The 16,619-nt window shown below is 44.8% G+C and overlaps 1 long non-coding RNA gene across 4 annotated transcripts; it reads left to right on the top strand.

Moving 5' to 3' along the window:
- The first annotated feature begins 1,751 nt into the window (after nucleotides 1-1,751).
- Nucleotides 1,752-16,256, top strand: LOC144178939 (uncharacterized). 4 transcript variants are annotated; one of them, XR_013324102.1, is made up of 6 exons: nucleotides 1,752-2,094; nucleotides 3,216-3,333; nucleotides 3,904-3,974; nucleotides 7,095-7,153; nucleotides 11,966-11,997; nucleotides 14,971-16,256. It is a non-coding gene; the product is annotated as an uncharacterized LOC144178939 (long non-coding RNA). The 4 variants fall into 4 exon arrangements; XR_013324100.1 differs by lacking the exon at nucleotides 11,966-11,997; XR_013324103.1 differs by lacking the exons at nucleotides 1,752-2,094; nucleotides 3,216-3,333; nucleotides 3,904-3,974 and adding an exon at nucleotides 5,395-5,526.
- Nucleotides 16,257-16,619: the final 363 nt, after the last annotated feature.

Genomic DNA, 16,619 nt, shown 5'->3' with positions numbered 1-16,619 from the left:
AGCGTTGAACTTAAAAGTTCCGTCGTAAATCACCTCGCTTTTCTTTTTTTTTTACAGAATTCATCATTATAATCCATCTTTAAAAGATCACCTTCTCTCCGCCTCCAATATTTAGCCTCGTTTCGATCATAGGTTGGAAACTAGGTCAGCCATCTTGCGAAACAAATCATCACAGTGCCTTTTCATTACAAGGCCAAGCAAACACTGAAACCTCGTTGCCGCAACATCGCTTAAATAACCGATCCGGCAACGTCCTAACTGGACATTTTACACTTGTAACATATCAATGAAACTTTTTATTAGTCCGTAGCACTTCGGTGGCCGCTACTGTGGTCGGATTTTGGCGTCGGCGTCGTAACCGAGCGATCGAAGACCGAAAGAAAACGGCAAAGAAAAGTGTCGTGAAAGTGTCGCAAAAGTTGAGGTGGACGGCAGTAGGCTGATCCAGAGCCTTCTATACTACTAAGAGTTCGGCCATCAATGCATTTCTGCGAGCGGACGCTCAGCACGAATAGTGGTGACGTCATGCTTACAAAAACGTGACGTCTCTCATAGAAACCCGCCAGACCCGTCACCTCAGGGCTCGCAAGCTTGGACGTTCCCTGTCTTCCCTATAGGCGGCGTAAAAATCGACGCCCCACGTGACCAACCTTGACCAACCTAAAGCGCTGTTTTCGACCATCAAGCCCACCAGACGGCGCAGGCAAAATGTTACTTTTGGTATAGAATACAAAACATTCATTCCGTGACTCAAAGAGCCCACACAGTTCGCTTACAATGTGTTATTTAAAAATACTATTAACAAGTTCCGCATCAAACATCCGTTGAGCAAAAATGTACGCAACTTTTTACGAACAGCCGACTGGTGCACCACCTTGTTTCTGAATTCGCAACCACAAAGCCGCCAATTCAAATTGAAACCGCTGCAACGGCCGACCGTTTCAATGTGCGCGGAGCACCGGTTTCGTGACTGTTATTGCTGTTATGTGCTTTTGCGTCCATCAGTTGTTGAGAGGACTGGCAAAACACGAGAATTGAGTGCTTGTGGAATGACAAATGTGGGAAATTCCGCATCGGAAGGCAGCTGTCGAGGCCAGAATATTCGATTCTTCAAACAGAAGGTGAGTGTTATGCACTCCGCTAGAAAGACGGTGCAAAGGAAACCGTTGTCGCCGTCAATACTTCATTTGTGCCCTTCGTTCGAAATCTTAGCGCAAGTGAACGAGTTGTTATGGCAAAAAAAAAAAAATGTTGTCACGAAAGCGACGTACAATTGCAGCGATCGAAATGAAATGATGTCCTGGCCTCTGTAAACTTGCGGATGTCAATAAACGATTTGTTCTCACTTGCTGCTCACTGTGGTCTGTGCCAGTCGAGGCCATCTGGTCACCTGGCGTAACATCACTTCACTAGCGCGGCGCAAGTAAACACGCGACCAGCGTGCCAGCCAGGAGCCAGCAGGAGCAGCCACGGCCGGACTCGACGCCCCTTTCGCGCGCGGGAGGAGGAGAGTCGAGTCCGGCCGTGGAGCAGCGAGCCGGCGGCCGCCGTGCGAGGGCAGCCATGTTATTAAGGAGCTCAAGCGGCCTGTGCAAAAAGCATCCGCCATGTTTACAAAGCCGTGTTTACAGCGCCATCAAGCGGGCGTACTGGGTAGTTCACGACGCCGCCACTACGCTTTTTCTGGCACTACAGGCAAAGCTAGACCTTTGCTTCTCTAAAATCCTCCCTGTTCTGTGGTCACCTGCGCGCGTCCGGCCCCGGCAACGACGCCGACAACGAGGCTTGCTACACGCCGGCCAAAAGATACAGTACGTCTTATCAGCGTGGGGGATTTATCAGCTTTTTCGCAGTGCGCGGAGAGTGAGCCGAGTGGGTCGTACTTCAGAGACGCCAAACCACCGCCGAGCCAGCCGAGCTGCGACCACTCCGACGACGCCGTGTTTACTTGCGATCGGTGGCTGCTGTGTTGGGGCAGCAACCGCAGCGATACCTCGCCTGTTTAGGCTCTCAAAAGACCCAGAGAAGCGGCGCGATGGTTACAGAGCATCACCGTTACGACTGGACGCCTGGAAACGTGCGGAGCTATGCGAGGTAAGTGCGCAGTTAGAAAATGATGTCTCTTGCGTGTTTCTCCACTGCTTGGTGATACGTATGACATGGTAAACACGCGCGCCTACGTCGAATTGTTGATATGCGAACTTTGCACCGCATAATTAGGGTTGAAACAAACTGAACGTTGTAAAACACGCCTTTCGCGAATTAATAACAAAGACGCAATTCAAATCAAGCAGGCTCGTTCGTAAGATTCCGTTGATATGAATCTTATGGGACCGCCACCGCGCTGTCACCGAAATTTAAAACAACAAAAAACTTTGTGGTGCACATTTGCGCGCTTCTTGGCCGTTATGGAAGCATCATGCCGAAAGTTAAAAGCGCACTAAGCGAAAAACGAAATGGCGCTCGGTAGTCGAAACCGCCCAGGCTCCTTTTTTTACGTGCATGCATGTATCGCTGGGCGCTCACGGAGATGTCTAGAAAGTTCTGGGGGATGTCAGTGGACCTATTGGACTTTTAAAAAGTGTGATAAGTGTGGGATAATTGCTCGCCTCAAGCCTCTCGCGAGCAACGCTTTCCAGATCAATCGCAAAAGCCTTGTCTCCTCTCCCTGTGCATATGCAATACATAACACATTGCAGACGGCTGAAGGAAACTAAGGCACGTTTTCGAGCAGTATTCGGGCGCAAACTCAAGGAAACAAATATTACACAGCCCGAAACAGCGCGAACATCTTTACGTGGACGTAAATAAATATGCGTCTATCTGAACTATGCATTTCTAGCCAAACATGTAATTCAGACAGTAATGAGCCCCTCTTGCAACGTTTTGTTTCACCTGTTCCTTGGCTCAGCAGCATTCATGAGGTTGGATACTCATGCTTTTGGTGTCACATACAACTAAATCGAGACTTGTGGCCAGACTGAGAGGCCCTTGTTGCAACCAATAGATGGGACCACAATGTTTCTAGTTGAATTCAGTAACAGCGGTGCCACCGGTTTCGTGGGATGCTCAATCGTGTTTGTTTTGTCTGTATTGCTGTTTGCTTTGTTTTATGCTTGCAGTGATATGGCCTGTAGTACAGACCTCTGGGTTGCTGCAAATGCACTGTTGCAGACTGGGTGACATAAGCTATTAATGTCCTTTTTATCTTACAGTTTGATCAGCAAACCGACGCTCCACTGCAGCCTACATTCCTATGGCCTTGGTTAGCGTCAAGTACCAGCGCAAAAAGGGCACCATCAACCTTTTTTCACGGTTAGAATGTCTGTAATGGTAAGCACAAAGTTGTCATTACATTTTTGAGGAGTCTGCCCAAGTCCAGCAGAATTTTGAGCTGTTTACAAAGCCCATCGGCGTGACTAGCTTGGTTCATCTGTCCATTGGCAAACAGACATGTTGCAACAAATTAATTGAGGCACTTGTGTGCTGATGTCCTTTGAATGCATATGTTTCGTTACTTGTTGAAGACTTTTATTCCTACTTCGTGTTTCCTTCCCTTTCCCCGTGTTCCTTTCTTTGTCTTTTGACCTCCCTCCTCTGCCTTCTTCATCTTCTGTGCCACTTGAGTTTCTGAGGCATCGCTCTTTTCCAGGCTTTGAGGCTTGCTGGAGCCATTATGACCACTTTGCTAGCTCTAAGCACACGCACAAGCTCTACCTTGATACACAGAAAGAAAGTTTCTATGTTGTTTTTATAAGCCACAGTAATTTGCAGTGTGAAGGAGCCGATAGTGCGCGGCTGTCTTAAGCCACCGTCTTGAGAGTGGGTTTAGAAAATGTCTCAAATGGTCTTAAGCTGGTTTGTAACCGCGCATTCTCCAAGCCATTTTTTACTCTGCCGCAGCCTCACACGCCTGCAAGCGCCCCTGTGGTCAAGCCGCAAGTCACGGACAAGCCTCCTCCAACGTAGATGTGGTATGCACACTTTCTATGGAACCTCACTAAGCATTGTGCCATGTCTGAGTAACCTCCTAAATGGATGGGGCAAGAAGTAAGCACAGAGATGCGGAACTTGCCTTTGCGTAGGCAGTTGTCAGGTTGTTCCATCCTGCTGAACAGTGGGGCTGCACAGTGATGGAAGCATCACACAGCATTTCTGTGACCCTTTGGTGCTAGGGCATCCTGTGCGCCTTACCACTAGAAAGGACGGCGTAAAGAGCGGAGTAACTGCTTTTTCACCCTTATACATGCTGGCGTAAAGGTTAAAATGAGAACCGATATTGTTGCGAAGATAGGTTCCCCGTGTTTTTGACGCCCTGTGGCAAAATGATGAAATATTAAAAAAAGGTGGGATGATGCTGCTCACTGACCTGAAAAACTGTGTGAACTGTACCAGGTTCCTTATTAGGAATGCTAGTCATATCTTCACAGAAGTGGGGAGTGTCCTCATCTGAGGCTGTGATGCCATTCCATCCTCACTTAAAATAGACTGCAAAGAGCAAGCATGATGGTTGCACTGGTGAGGATTGGTTGTGGAATGTCTGGAGTGCAGAGCGTGAATGAGTGGTGGGACATTACCTACCAGGCTGGGTTCACACAGGCACAGATTTCGGGACAAATACCCAAGTAATGCATTAAAAAATGGCAGGCAGTAGAATGTTGCCAATGACTTAGCTCGAATGACCTAACCAAACTACCATTAGAGCTCTGTATGTCTTTTTTTATTTGAAAGTAGGTCGTGTCAGTAACACTATAAAATATTGCAAAATTAACCACCTCATACATACAGTTCAACTTGCACCTTTCATGTTTCTTGTAAAGAGCTCACGCTGTATGGTGGAATCAGATTTTTTGGATGACTCGGAGCCCACAAGAAAAATCGGTTCGAAGAGAATGAAGAAAATTCCACTAAACTATTGACATCACAAAATTTCTAATGCCTTGTGCACCAGTACCAATAAGGAACCTTCCTTCCTTTTTTTTCTACGTGAACTGCAACAGGCCCCTTAGGAAGCAACACTGGTGGCTAAAAGGCATTATTTTTTTACTTTTCAGGTTAACTTGAATGTTTATTTGTATTTTATTATCTGATATTGTCTTTTTTATTAAATTTTCTTAAAGCACTTTAGTTGCTGGGTTAATCTTCTAAACAATTACAAGCAAACAAAACAGCAAGCTGTGCAGTGAGGGGTGGTGGCATTGAAAGCCTGGGACCCTTGTGGAGCCATTATGACCACTTTGCTAGCTCTAAGCACACGCACAAGCTCTACCTTGATACACAGAAAGAAAGTTTCTATGTTGTTTTTATAAGCCACAGTAATTTGCAGTGTGAAGGAGCCGATAGTGCGCGGCTGTCTTAAGCCACCGTCTTGAGAGTGGGTTTAGAAAATGTCTCAAATGGTCTTAAGCTGGTTTGTAACCGCACATTCTCCAAGCCATTTTTTACTCTGCCGCAGCCTCACACGCCTGCAAGCGCCCCTGTGGTCAAGCCGCAAGTCACGGACAAGCCTCCTCCAACGTAGATGTGGTATGCACACTTTCTATGGAACCTCACTAAGCATTGTGCCATGTCTGAGTAACCTCCTAAATGGATGGGGCAAGAAGTAAGCACAGAGATGCGGAACTTGCCTTTGCGTAGGCAGTTGTCAGGTTGTTCCATCCTGCTGAACAGTGGGGCTGCACAGTGATGGAAGCATCACACAGCATTTCTGTGACCCTTTGGTGCTAGGGCATCCTGTGCGCCTTACCACTAGAAAGGACGGCGTAAAGAGCGGAGTAACTGCTTTTTCACCCTTATACATGCTGGCGTAAAGGTTAAAATGAGAACCGATATTGTTGCGAAGATAGGTTCCCCGTGTTTTTGACGCCCTGTGGCAAAATGATGAAATATTAAAAAAAGGTGGGATGATGCTGCTCACTGACCTGAAAAACTGTGTGAACTGTACCAGGTTCCTTATTAGGAATGCTAGTCATATCTTCACAGAAGTGGGGAGTGTCCTCATCTGAGGCTGTGATGCCATTCCATCCTCACTTAAAATAGACTGCAAAGAGCAAGCATGATGGTTGCACTGGTGAGGATTGGTTGTGGAATGTCTGGAGTGCAGAGCGTGAATGAGTGGTGGGACATTACCTACCAGGCTGGGTTCACACAGGCACAGATTTCGGGACAAATACCCAAGTAATGCATTAAAAAATGGCAGGCAGTAGAATGTTGCCAATGACTTAGCTCGAATGACCTAACCAAACTACCATTAGAGCTCTGTATGTCTTTTTTTATTTGAAAGTAGGTCGTGTCAGTGACACTATAAAATATTGCAAAATTAACCACCTCATACATACAGTTCAACTTGCACCTTTCATGTTTCTTGTAAAGAGCTCACGCTGTATGGTGGAATCAGATTTTTTGGATGACTCGGAGCCCACAAGAAAAATCGGTTCGAAGAGAATGAAGAAAATTCCACTAAACTATTGACATCACAAAATTTCTAATGCCTTGTGCACCAGTACCAATAAGGAACCTTCCTTCCTTTTTTTTCTACGTGAACTGCAACAGGCCCCTTAGGAAGCAACACTGGTGGCTAAAAGGCATTATTTTTTTACTTTTCAGGTTAACTTGAATGTTTATTTGTATTTTATTATCTGATATTGTCTTTTTTATTAAATTTTCTTAAAGCACTTTAGTTGCTGGGTTAATCTTCTAAACAATTACAAGCAAACAAAACAGCAAGCTGTGCAGTGAGGGGTGGTGGCATTGAAAGCCTGGGACCCTTGTGAGAGTAATTTTTTAATAATGTCGCAAGCTTGATTTCAAAATTTAGCAATGGTTGAGTAAAAATAATACATAGACACCACAAGTAGTGAGTGAATTGTGTTCTGAAAAGCCGTATAGGTTCCCAGAATTTTCAAATCGAAGGCCCTGTTGATTTAGACAACCTCTTGTTTGTCAAATTGGGAGGGGGAGTGTGAAGAAGCTTGGTTAATATGGTAGCCTCCAACTGGGCTTAACAGTGAACAAGTGTATGTAAATACATTCTGTGCGTGCACTTTGTGCCTACTCCTTGCAAATCTTTGTGCTTAAGAAATTCTCTGTTGCAGGGTGCAGCACTACTTTGGCCAGACCCCAAGGTACAGGAACCTGCACCAGACCCAGAATGGTATGCTTTTACGGTGTCTTATTACACCGTGTGAATAATATAGAAGTACAGCTGAGAGCATAAATATTAGCTTGCTTTTTTCCCTCGAGCAAGATGTGATGCGACATTGAACTGTTGCTTTTAATTCCTTCTTTCTGATATTATTGCGTTGTAAATACTTTAAGGCCTGTCCCTTAGACCTATCAACTGATAAAATAGAATGACATGCACAAATAGTAGAGTGGAAGAGGACTTTCGGCCCATAACTGCTAGTGAACACAATCTGCATTCCAAACCCACTCCAATATCGTCTTCCTGCATAGTGCTTTGGCATCTGAGCTGTGGAAGTTTCTTGTTGAATGCAGGAACACCGGCAGCTCGTAAAATTACCTGGAAGTGAATTTCTGGAGCCCTTACGTATGTGGGAATTCTGCACTTCTCCGAGGGAAATTAGTTGTTTTATTTATAGTGCAAGTAAAACCTCAGTCTATTTCTGACACTCAGCGTCAGGCACCCTCCCCACCATTTCTGAAATTATCACGGGATGTTGAAGTAGTGGTTTTCAGTTTGGTATGATAGCATCTTGATCTTTGAACTTGTGGGTCTTTTTTAGTTTCTGGTGTGTGCAAGTTCCAGAGCTGCCATGCACCCACTTTTGCCAGAGTAAGGCGTGGCATGGCAAACAAACATAGCCAATAAATGCACATGGGACTCGGTGATTTGTTCACACCCTGTTTAGCGAAAAGACCAGAGTCCAGCACCTTTCGGGTGCACCATCGAACAGAAGGCGTTTATTAACACATAACCAAAGACAAAAGTAGAACACCATGCTTGCAGTCAGCCCATTTGCAGGGTAGCATCTGGGCCAATCTTGTGTGCGCGTATGTGCCCTTGTCCGAGGGGCAGCCAACTAACTACTACTTTTCCCAATTTCCTCCCACCTGTGACAGCATTTACACTATTTCAAGTTGTGCTGTCCTAAGACTCAAGAACAAAGTAGGGCAATTTGTGAACTAGTGAAATTGTCGCATCACTGTACATGTAATATATTCCTTATATCCCTCTACGTGTAATATATGCCTTGTTGCTGAACTCATTTCCTTGTCTTTCTCAAGATGTTCGCTAACTCAGCCTCTGAAAGGTTGAAACTTTGTCTGCAATGGCTTCTTCACTGCTCTCTGCTTTCCTGAGTTCGCCGTCCTTAGTAGTCATGTCTTCTTTGCATTCTTCGACAGCTCACTTAGCCTTGTTTGCCTCGATTCTTCTGACCCGTCTTGCGCATGGCCAGGGTCCTATTCTCCGAGAGGTGCAGCTTGTTCCACTTCTTCAGAGGCAGCTGGAAATCCCTGGGTTTAACAACCATAGAAATAGGGTCCTGCATTATTGCAGTGCCTTCTTCTTTTGTGAATCCTCACTGCTTGCGACACTTGTTTTTGTTGCGCTCCTTGGCTGCAACTACATGTTTAACAGTTGAGTACGAATTTCCTAGGTGAACTTTCCAACAGTGCTTCTGCATGTCCTACTTCAAGAACAGCATTGCCTACAAAGCAGCTTTCGTGGCCCAGTGGCCAATCAAAAGGTGACGAGTTTATGTTGCTCGCTTCATCAAAATTCTTGCAGGACGTCGAAATAACAGTTGGTCGTCAAGCAGTGGGACAGTCTTTGTATTCAACGGGTTGCGTGCACTGTTTCTCTGTAGGCTTGGAAAAGGGAACCAGTGCCCATGGATGCACAGCCTGTCTGCTTTTCACACAAAGAGGCCTCTCCATGTAGTTGCTGCTGTGGCGGAGGGCACTTGTGAGAGTGTGTTGTTAGGAGAGCCGCTTAAACTAATTTCTCATTGATAGGCAGGGGTGTCCTTGTGCTCTTCATGTACCTCTATACCAAAACTGAAGCTCTGTCGAGGGCTGGAAACATTGACAAGGGGTTGGTTTGCTTGAGCTTGTTACAGTGCAGAACAGCTATCTCTGTTTAGCATTCGACAGCTCCTGCTCTTTGCTTTGGCCACCGTCAAATCACGTTTGTCTTTCAATCTATGCCAAAACTGTGTTGCTTGATGAGGTGCTGTCATTGCGTACATTGCCCTTGTGTACAGTCGTTTTTCTTCTTTGCCTTGGATAAGGCTTCGGTTCTTGAGATGTGCGTGCTAACGTTGCTGTAATGTCATCCAGCTGTACATCGCCTTTCTTCAAGTCCTCACATAGTCATGAACAAGTGATTATGAAAATATGAACCAGTACACACAGTAGGGCAATTTCTTCCTATTCAAGTCCAATTTTTTTTTGAGGCGTGGCTTAATTCTAGTAACAAAGTTGGGAAACGTGGTTTTGCAGTTATAGCAACAGCGACCCAGTATTGGCCGTCCACAAACAGTATTTCAGTTTTGCATGTTTTGGTTCACATTTGCTTGTTCACATTTCATTTGTCCACCATTGTACGTCCTTAGCTACTGCAACGAGGTCTTCCTGGGTGCTCTTCAATGGGCCTTGTGGCATCCACCCTAAAGACGTCTCACTACCATTAACCCGTTTTTAAGCCTTCGAGTCTTGCCACTTGCGACTTTCCAGTACCCTACTCCTATCAGTGCTTTGATGGTGCCATCTGATGCGACAGCATCATCGGCGAGGTAAAGGTCACTGATCCCCCATGCAAAAAGTAAAAACCCTGAACGGATTTGCACTGAATGTCAAGGGTACCTCGAGGGCTTCGACTAAGACAAACTTGTTGTGCTGGCTTGGAATAAGCAGCTCCACGCATCTTGGCGTTTTCTTGCGAGAGGGCATTTTGCCTATGTTTGTAATTTGGGACACTCTTTTCCGATGACTTTACAATGAAGGTTTTTCGCTATGCTGTTCATGACCAATGTCCACTGGCTACTACCGCCGAGAAGGCAATGAAGAAGTTGCAGCCTAGCGGAACCACTTGCCCAAACTGTCGCTGTTTGCAGCAAAACGGTATCCGTCACATGTGTCAGAGGGTTCCCAGACAGTTTATCGAACACCGTTTTATCGAACAAATGCCCGTTTTATCGAACGCCGTTTCATCGAATGCCGTTTATCGAACCACCTACGTCCGTTTTATGGAAAGTGTGGTTCGGCGGCTTTCATTGTAATTTTCGGGGTTTATTTTGTTTAACTGGCCATCGCATTAACCTAACCTGCAGTTAGCTTCAATCTACATTGTCTCTGCCGTGCATTACATACAAAAACCTGCTTATATTTGTTGGAGCATCTCTCTCGTGTTTTCGATCACCTTTGTTTCATTAGATTTTTAAATTTTTTTGCGTCTTCATTGATTGCACTCAAGCATGTACGTCCCTCTTGTTTATATGACAGAATTCAACACTATACTATAATAACAAACCTAACCGCGTGAGCAATATACTTTGGATGTGTATTTAGGTTGGTGTTGCCAAATATATCCTTCCGCCATGGTTCATCTTTACGTGGTAAAAACTCTTGTCCTCCCCCAATTTTTCTAGTCACGGGGTTTGCACGTAACTCCCACGTGGACCATGTGGTCGCATTGTTTGCATCTGGAGAAATCTCTTGCCAAGAACTTCTGAAAGATTAGTGCTATATGAATGGAACACGGGAAGGAGGGGGGGGGGGACGACAATGAAAGTGAGGCCCCAACAGAGGTGGTGGAGTCTGGGAGAACTCGTCACAAGTGAACCCGTCACAGCCAACTCGTCATATGTAAACTCATCAAAAGAGCTAGAAACACATATGTCGGAGCAGGCTTTTACTAGCAGTCCAGTTGAAAGTTTTGACACTGGACGCACAAGCGCTGATTTGATTGATTTTGGGGTTTAACGCGTCCAAGAAAGACCTCAGCAACTAGGCGCGCCATAGTTGAAGGCTCCGGATTAATTTTGACCACTTAGAAATTTTTATGCGCGCCAAAATCTTGACACACGGGGGTTTTCGCTTTTCGCCTTCACCCAAAAAACGCCCACCGCGGCCGGTATACAACCCATGACCTTGGGCTTAGCACCACAACGTAGAGTCATTAACACCGCCTTATCCCTTGAGCCAACACGACGGGGTTGCTCAAGTGCCAAGAAATGAGTTACATAAACACACGCGGGGAAAGTAATGATGTGGCGATACAAATCCGGACTATGAAAAACTGAGACGCATATCAGGGCATTATAGCCTATACGCTACAATGGCGTGTATGCTGTGGATCAGATGGGGGAATATACAGAGGCGGAGAGTCGTTATAAAAGATCCGCCTGCCCAATGAACCGAATAAGAAATTGACGGAGAGAATCCCTTGCACATCCCCAAAGCATTAAAGGCATGCAAGAAATAAAATGCGTCTACTTTAAATACTACAAATTTTGGTAAATAATAGGAAACCGTTGTGGAGACAATCTTTTTGAATTACGTAGCATAGAGGAAACGAAAATAATATACAGCAGAAGGCTCAAATGAGAAGGTGAGAAAAACATTTTCGATAAAACGGCTTCGATAGAACGCCCGTCGATAAAACGGCGTTCGATAAAACGACTTCGGTGAAACGGCATTCGATAAAACGCTGTTCGATAAACTGTCCGGACCTTGTGTCAGAGTGCTGTTCACTTGGACTCCTTTTGTGACAGACTAACTGCTCCTGGGTGTCTGTTGCCAAACAACTGGTATCTTTAAGGTCACACAAGAATTTTTTAGTGTCGGCAGTGACCGATTTGCCAACTCAGGAATCATGTTTTTCGGTAGTCCTTGGTGCAGTGAAGTTTCTTGCAGCAACGGCTGCTTCATTCGAGTAGGTAATTTTGCTCGAGGGTTAAATTTTGTCACACCTAGTAAAGGTTGGTTTTTTGCATTGCAGAACTGGCAGCTTTGTTATTTCTGGAAATGGCGGTAAGTGCAAGTAAGGGCTTTTTCTGGCGAGTAAATTCACCCAATACGGTTTCAAAGCCTCTTCACTGCTACGGACTTCTACTGCTTCCGTGCCTCTGGACTTCTTTTTAAAAAGAAGTCCAGGAGCACCGAAAATGTGTCAGTGGACTGAGCTGCATCAGCTTCTGCTCACAGTAGTGAGGTAGTCGCTTCTTGATATCCACTGAGCAAGCACTGTACTTCTGCTTCACCCCTAGTGCTTCAAAACTAACGTTTTTAACCACTTGGTCGTAGAGACGTCGCAGCAAATGTCTCTTAGCTGAATCAACAGTCTGCAGCTGTAGGAAGTGAGTTGTGGTTAATCGCAAGGTCCTTCCTTCTACAGTGTTCCTCCAGTAGATTGACCGCTATTTGGTAGTTGCTGTCAGAAAGGGAAAGGCTGCTGATCTTGTCGTGTGCCTTCCCAACAAGGCATTTTGTGAGTTATTTGAACTTGTCAATAGTTGACAGCTGTGTGCTGTAGTGTGGTGTCTTCATACTCATTCCAAAAGGAGCGCTCGCCTTGAATCGCTCCATCGAACGTTCCTTGTGCACTCAGTGACCTTGCATTATTTATCGGGGCTTTTGCCATTTGTGGGTATTGATTTTCTTCGCTCCGACATGAGAGTTTAGCTGTGGCCACACATATGAAAACATGCCATGCTTCCACAGCTTTCCACTCGAGCTCAGAGTTGTAATCATACGCAAGTTCTTCAGTCTGTTTGTTGAGGTTCTAAAGTTCATTGTGGGTACACCGACTCAAAGGGTGGCCTGCTAGCGCTTGTGTCAATCCATTCTTGTGAGGGCTTGGGCATGGGATCAACTGAGTTCATTCACGAATGGCATGGCACACCAGTGCATTCAGGTTCGGACAGCCTAAAGCTTGTTGGCAGCTGGAAAGCATTGGGTCTGAACTGGACATATTGTAGTAGCACCGGGCTTTGGTTCAATTGCAAAGGCTGCTTCTTCAGTGGTTTTGAGGAGATGATTTGTCACGTCATTCCCAAGTTTTCAGCAACAACGTTTGTGAAAAGACAAGAAACCCAGCAACCATCAGCTGCACCATTCAACAGAAGGTGTTTATTAACACATTGTCAAAGAAAAGAAAGGGATCCCGCATGCAGTTAGACTATTCGGTAGGCAGCTTCTTTGCCGATCTTCTACATAGGTATATGCCCTCGTCTGAGAGCCAGCCAACAAACTACTACTTTTTCGTACACCTTGCTGTGGGGTTCATTTCCACATCTAGCGGTATGGTTACGCCTCTTTCTAAGTCGTGGTATTTGTTTCACTTGCTGCGATGAAAAAAGCGAGAAACTTCGTTCGGGCAACATTACAGGTTTCAAACATTGCGATTTCGTCTTTCCAGTTGTTAGTGCGTTCACATTTGCCAAATATTGCATAAATATTACACCTCTGTGTAATGCAGGGGTCGTACAAATGTGCAAAAAGAGCTGCTTTGTTTCCGTGTTTACCTGCACATCCTTATCGCCATTCAGCCTAGCACTTATGTAGCTGTATGTGTGTGATGCATTTTCTATAACCGTTATTACTGGGTGTCAATAAATGCTGCGGCCAATTATTGTTTCTGGCTCTTGGGGAAGCCGCTTGTGTTCCAGAGTGTTCAGGCAGCTTGCACACACAGTCGCCGTCTGTGCGAGTGACTGCTCAGTACAGAATATCTTTGTTGCACAAGCTTAGGATATTTTGTAGATTTACAACCTCACCAGCTTCTTCGAAAGAAGCTAGTAATGGTCAATTTGAATGGCCTGTTTACAATTAAGGGATCAGAGGAGCTGGCCACGTTCTTTAAGGACAGCCACGAGCAGACGTTCACAGTGTTTTCGGTCGACATTAAAGACTTGTATTACAGCTTACCCTATGGCTGACTGTTGGAGTTTATAGAACATCGACATTTATGGGATGCTCAAGTTTCAAAATTTTGTTGGTTTGACAGTGGAGGGGTTTATCGAACTGTTTTCACTTTATTTAAAGTCAACTTTCATGGATTGGTGTGACAGCATTTATCTGCCAGCAAGCAAAATGTGCATTGGGTCCTGTGTGGCTCCTGTTCTCATTGAGGTATTCTTCGGAGGTTTTGACAGACTAACAGGCTATTTGAACCGCTACAGCAAAGCTAGAACAAAGTTACGTTTGTTCGCTTTGTGCACGACTACCTTGTGTTTAGAGGTGCTGTTGCCTATCAACCAAGTTGTTCTGCCACACTCAGTGCTTTCCCTCAGCATTTGCAGCCGCTCAGTTTAACCCGTGAACTTCTCCCGGACAAGACAATAAAATTCATAGACCTAAAACAACGATTCTATGATGGCTGTCCGTGTTGGCAGTACGAGCCTCGAGCATGCCAACCGTTACTTCCTTTCTCGTCTGGACACTCGAAGATTGTAAAGCGGGGTGTCGCTAACTTGTGTATTCTAAACAGCCCCAGGAAATCTTGTCCCCGCAACACGGGAGAAAGCCTGGACTTAACTGACCTAAACCCGGCTCCCGAGCATCTCTTGATAACAGTTGTGCGCGTGACATTCTGAAAGGATGTAAGGAGGGCATCCGTGTACGGCAACAGAAAGAAGACGAGAAAACAGAAATACGCCCTCATTCCTTACAAGCATGGTGTCCTACACGCTTATAAAGAATGATGGAAAAGCTGATAAAGTTGAACATGTTCAGTCTGCAACACGCCCTGATAAGGTTGAAAATTTTCAGTCTGCAACACGTACACTCGACGCTCATCAATTACACTCCTGTAGGACCACTAAAAGGTGGTCGAGCTAAGCGGAAAATAGAGTAACTATTGGCAAACTACAACGCAGAGTTTCTGGATGGGACCTCTAAATTTGATTAGGCAAAGTGGTGAGCTAAAAGTTACCATACTAAGAAGCAGCTGTACTAATGTGCAATAAACTGAGCAATTACAGGTGTCTTTGTTTTTCTTTCCAGGCTATTCCTTCAGTGGGCAAGATGTCAGAAAATGTGTCGCAGGGATTTTGGAACCGTCCCGTGCAGTTGGCCTAGATGCAATGTGGCCCTCACACAGACATAGGAGCTGGAAGCTACGGCATGAACTTGTCCTCAGAAACGGTTTCATTTGACATTGCATGAGAATCTAGGACGGTGCAGACTGAAAAGAAGTTTGTGTACACTGCAACCTTTGTTGAAACTGAAAAAAGAAATGTAAAATCACTGTGGCCTATTTGATGTCCTACAACGGCACAAGTCTCAAGCTGCTACAGTGAATTGATTAACTTTGTGCAGAGGCCGTTGTGATTAATTCCCCAAGGTTTTGCCCGCCTCCCAACAAGGAGGCTGGTAACATCTGCAAAACAGCTTACACAATTCCTGCCTGGTCTGGTCGTGCCTTACTTGTGACTTCCCAGCATTTGTGTATAATTAAAAAATAAGGAAGCCCTCAACTCAACTTGTAAGGAAAGCAAAAGTTGTTTAACACACGTCTTTAACACGTTTTTTAAACAAGAATAACTGTTTCTTGCGTGTTCAAGATCTCAGGCAGATTAACTTTTGTTTGACTGCACTTTAAAATGTTTTAAATGATACTGCTCCCCTCTTTCGAGAAACGTTTGTGTGCTGCTCATATTGTGCATCAAAAGCAGTCAACTGTTTCCACTGCCTTTCTGACATGCACCTGCTCCGTATGGAGGTTATGAAAATTCAATGTAACTCTGTCTGCAGTACATAGTGCCCCTAAAGGCATTTCTGTGTTCTGTTCTGGCTTTATTCCATACTGCTCAGCAAAAGTTGCCGATTTGAATGAACCATTTTTTGTCATAAACATTGTTTTCATGGACCATTGATATTGGACAAGACTACACAACCACACAAATACACGAGTGGCTGGCTGTTGCGGCAAATCTCAAAGAACAACTGGAACTGGCAACCCACACCATGAAAGCTTTCAGCGGCTGCCTCGACCTAGGCCTCTGATCTGTTTCTGCTATCCTGTGACTGATAAAGTTTCTGTGTATCTGTGGCTGACATTGCTAATCCATGTGAGAAGAGTAGTCAGGGAAAAGGGAAATAACTTATGACATATGTACTCTGTTTACAAAAAAGTAATGTCTAAAATTAGTGATAAGTGAATTACTGCTGGGAAATTTAGGTAGACTATGCCAATGAAAACAGTGTGTCATCATTGTTTACGGTTGCTTCCCTGCTTCAAAAAAGTAAATTTACCTTTTAATTCAAAATCTACTTGAATAAAAATTACTTATAGCTTATTATCAATAACATGAGTGCCAGTGTGACTTTCTCGGTGAAAGTTTGAATTAATAATAATAATAATAATATTTATTAGTCAAACAGAAGTCATGTACATAATCAGGCCTACCTAAGCCGCAACGGGCTTGTCAGGCAGAGCCTGGCAGGCGACAAGCGTTAAAAAAAAATTATATATGTTACAGTACGCAGTACCAACCAAGAACAGATAACCATTCGGTATTCCCGAAATCTCTGCAAAGCACTAGCGCATGCGCCTTAAAGCCTTTTTCAGTTTATATTTCGAGGCATGCGCAAAAAAGTCAGATGGCAAAGTGTTAAATATAGCTGGCACATAATAACGGCGTGTTCTTTTT

This window comes from Haemaphysalis longicornis, unplaced genomic scaffold, assembly GCF_048455015.1.
Source record: "Haemaphysalis longicornis isolate Haplotype H1 unplaced genomic scaffold, Haemaphysalis longicornis Haplotype H1 scaffold_4, whole genome shotgun sequence".
NCBI classification, from domain to species: Eukaryota; Metazoa; Arthropoda; class Arachnida; order Ixodida; family Ixodidae; genus Haemaphysalis; species Haemaphysalis longicornis.
This window is presented reverse-complemented; position numbering and strand designations above follow the sequence as displayed.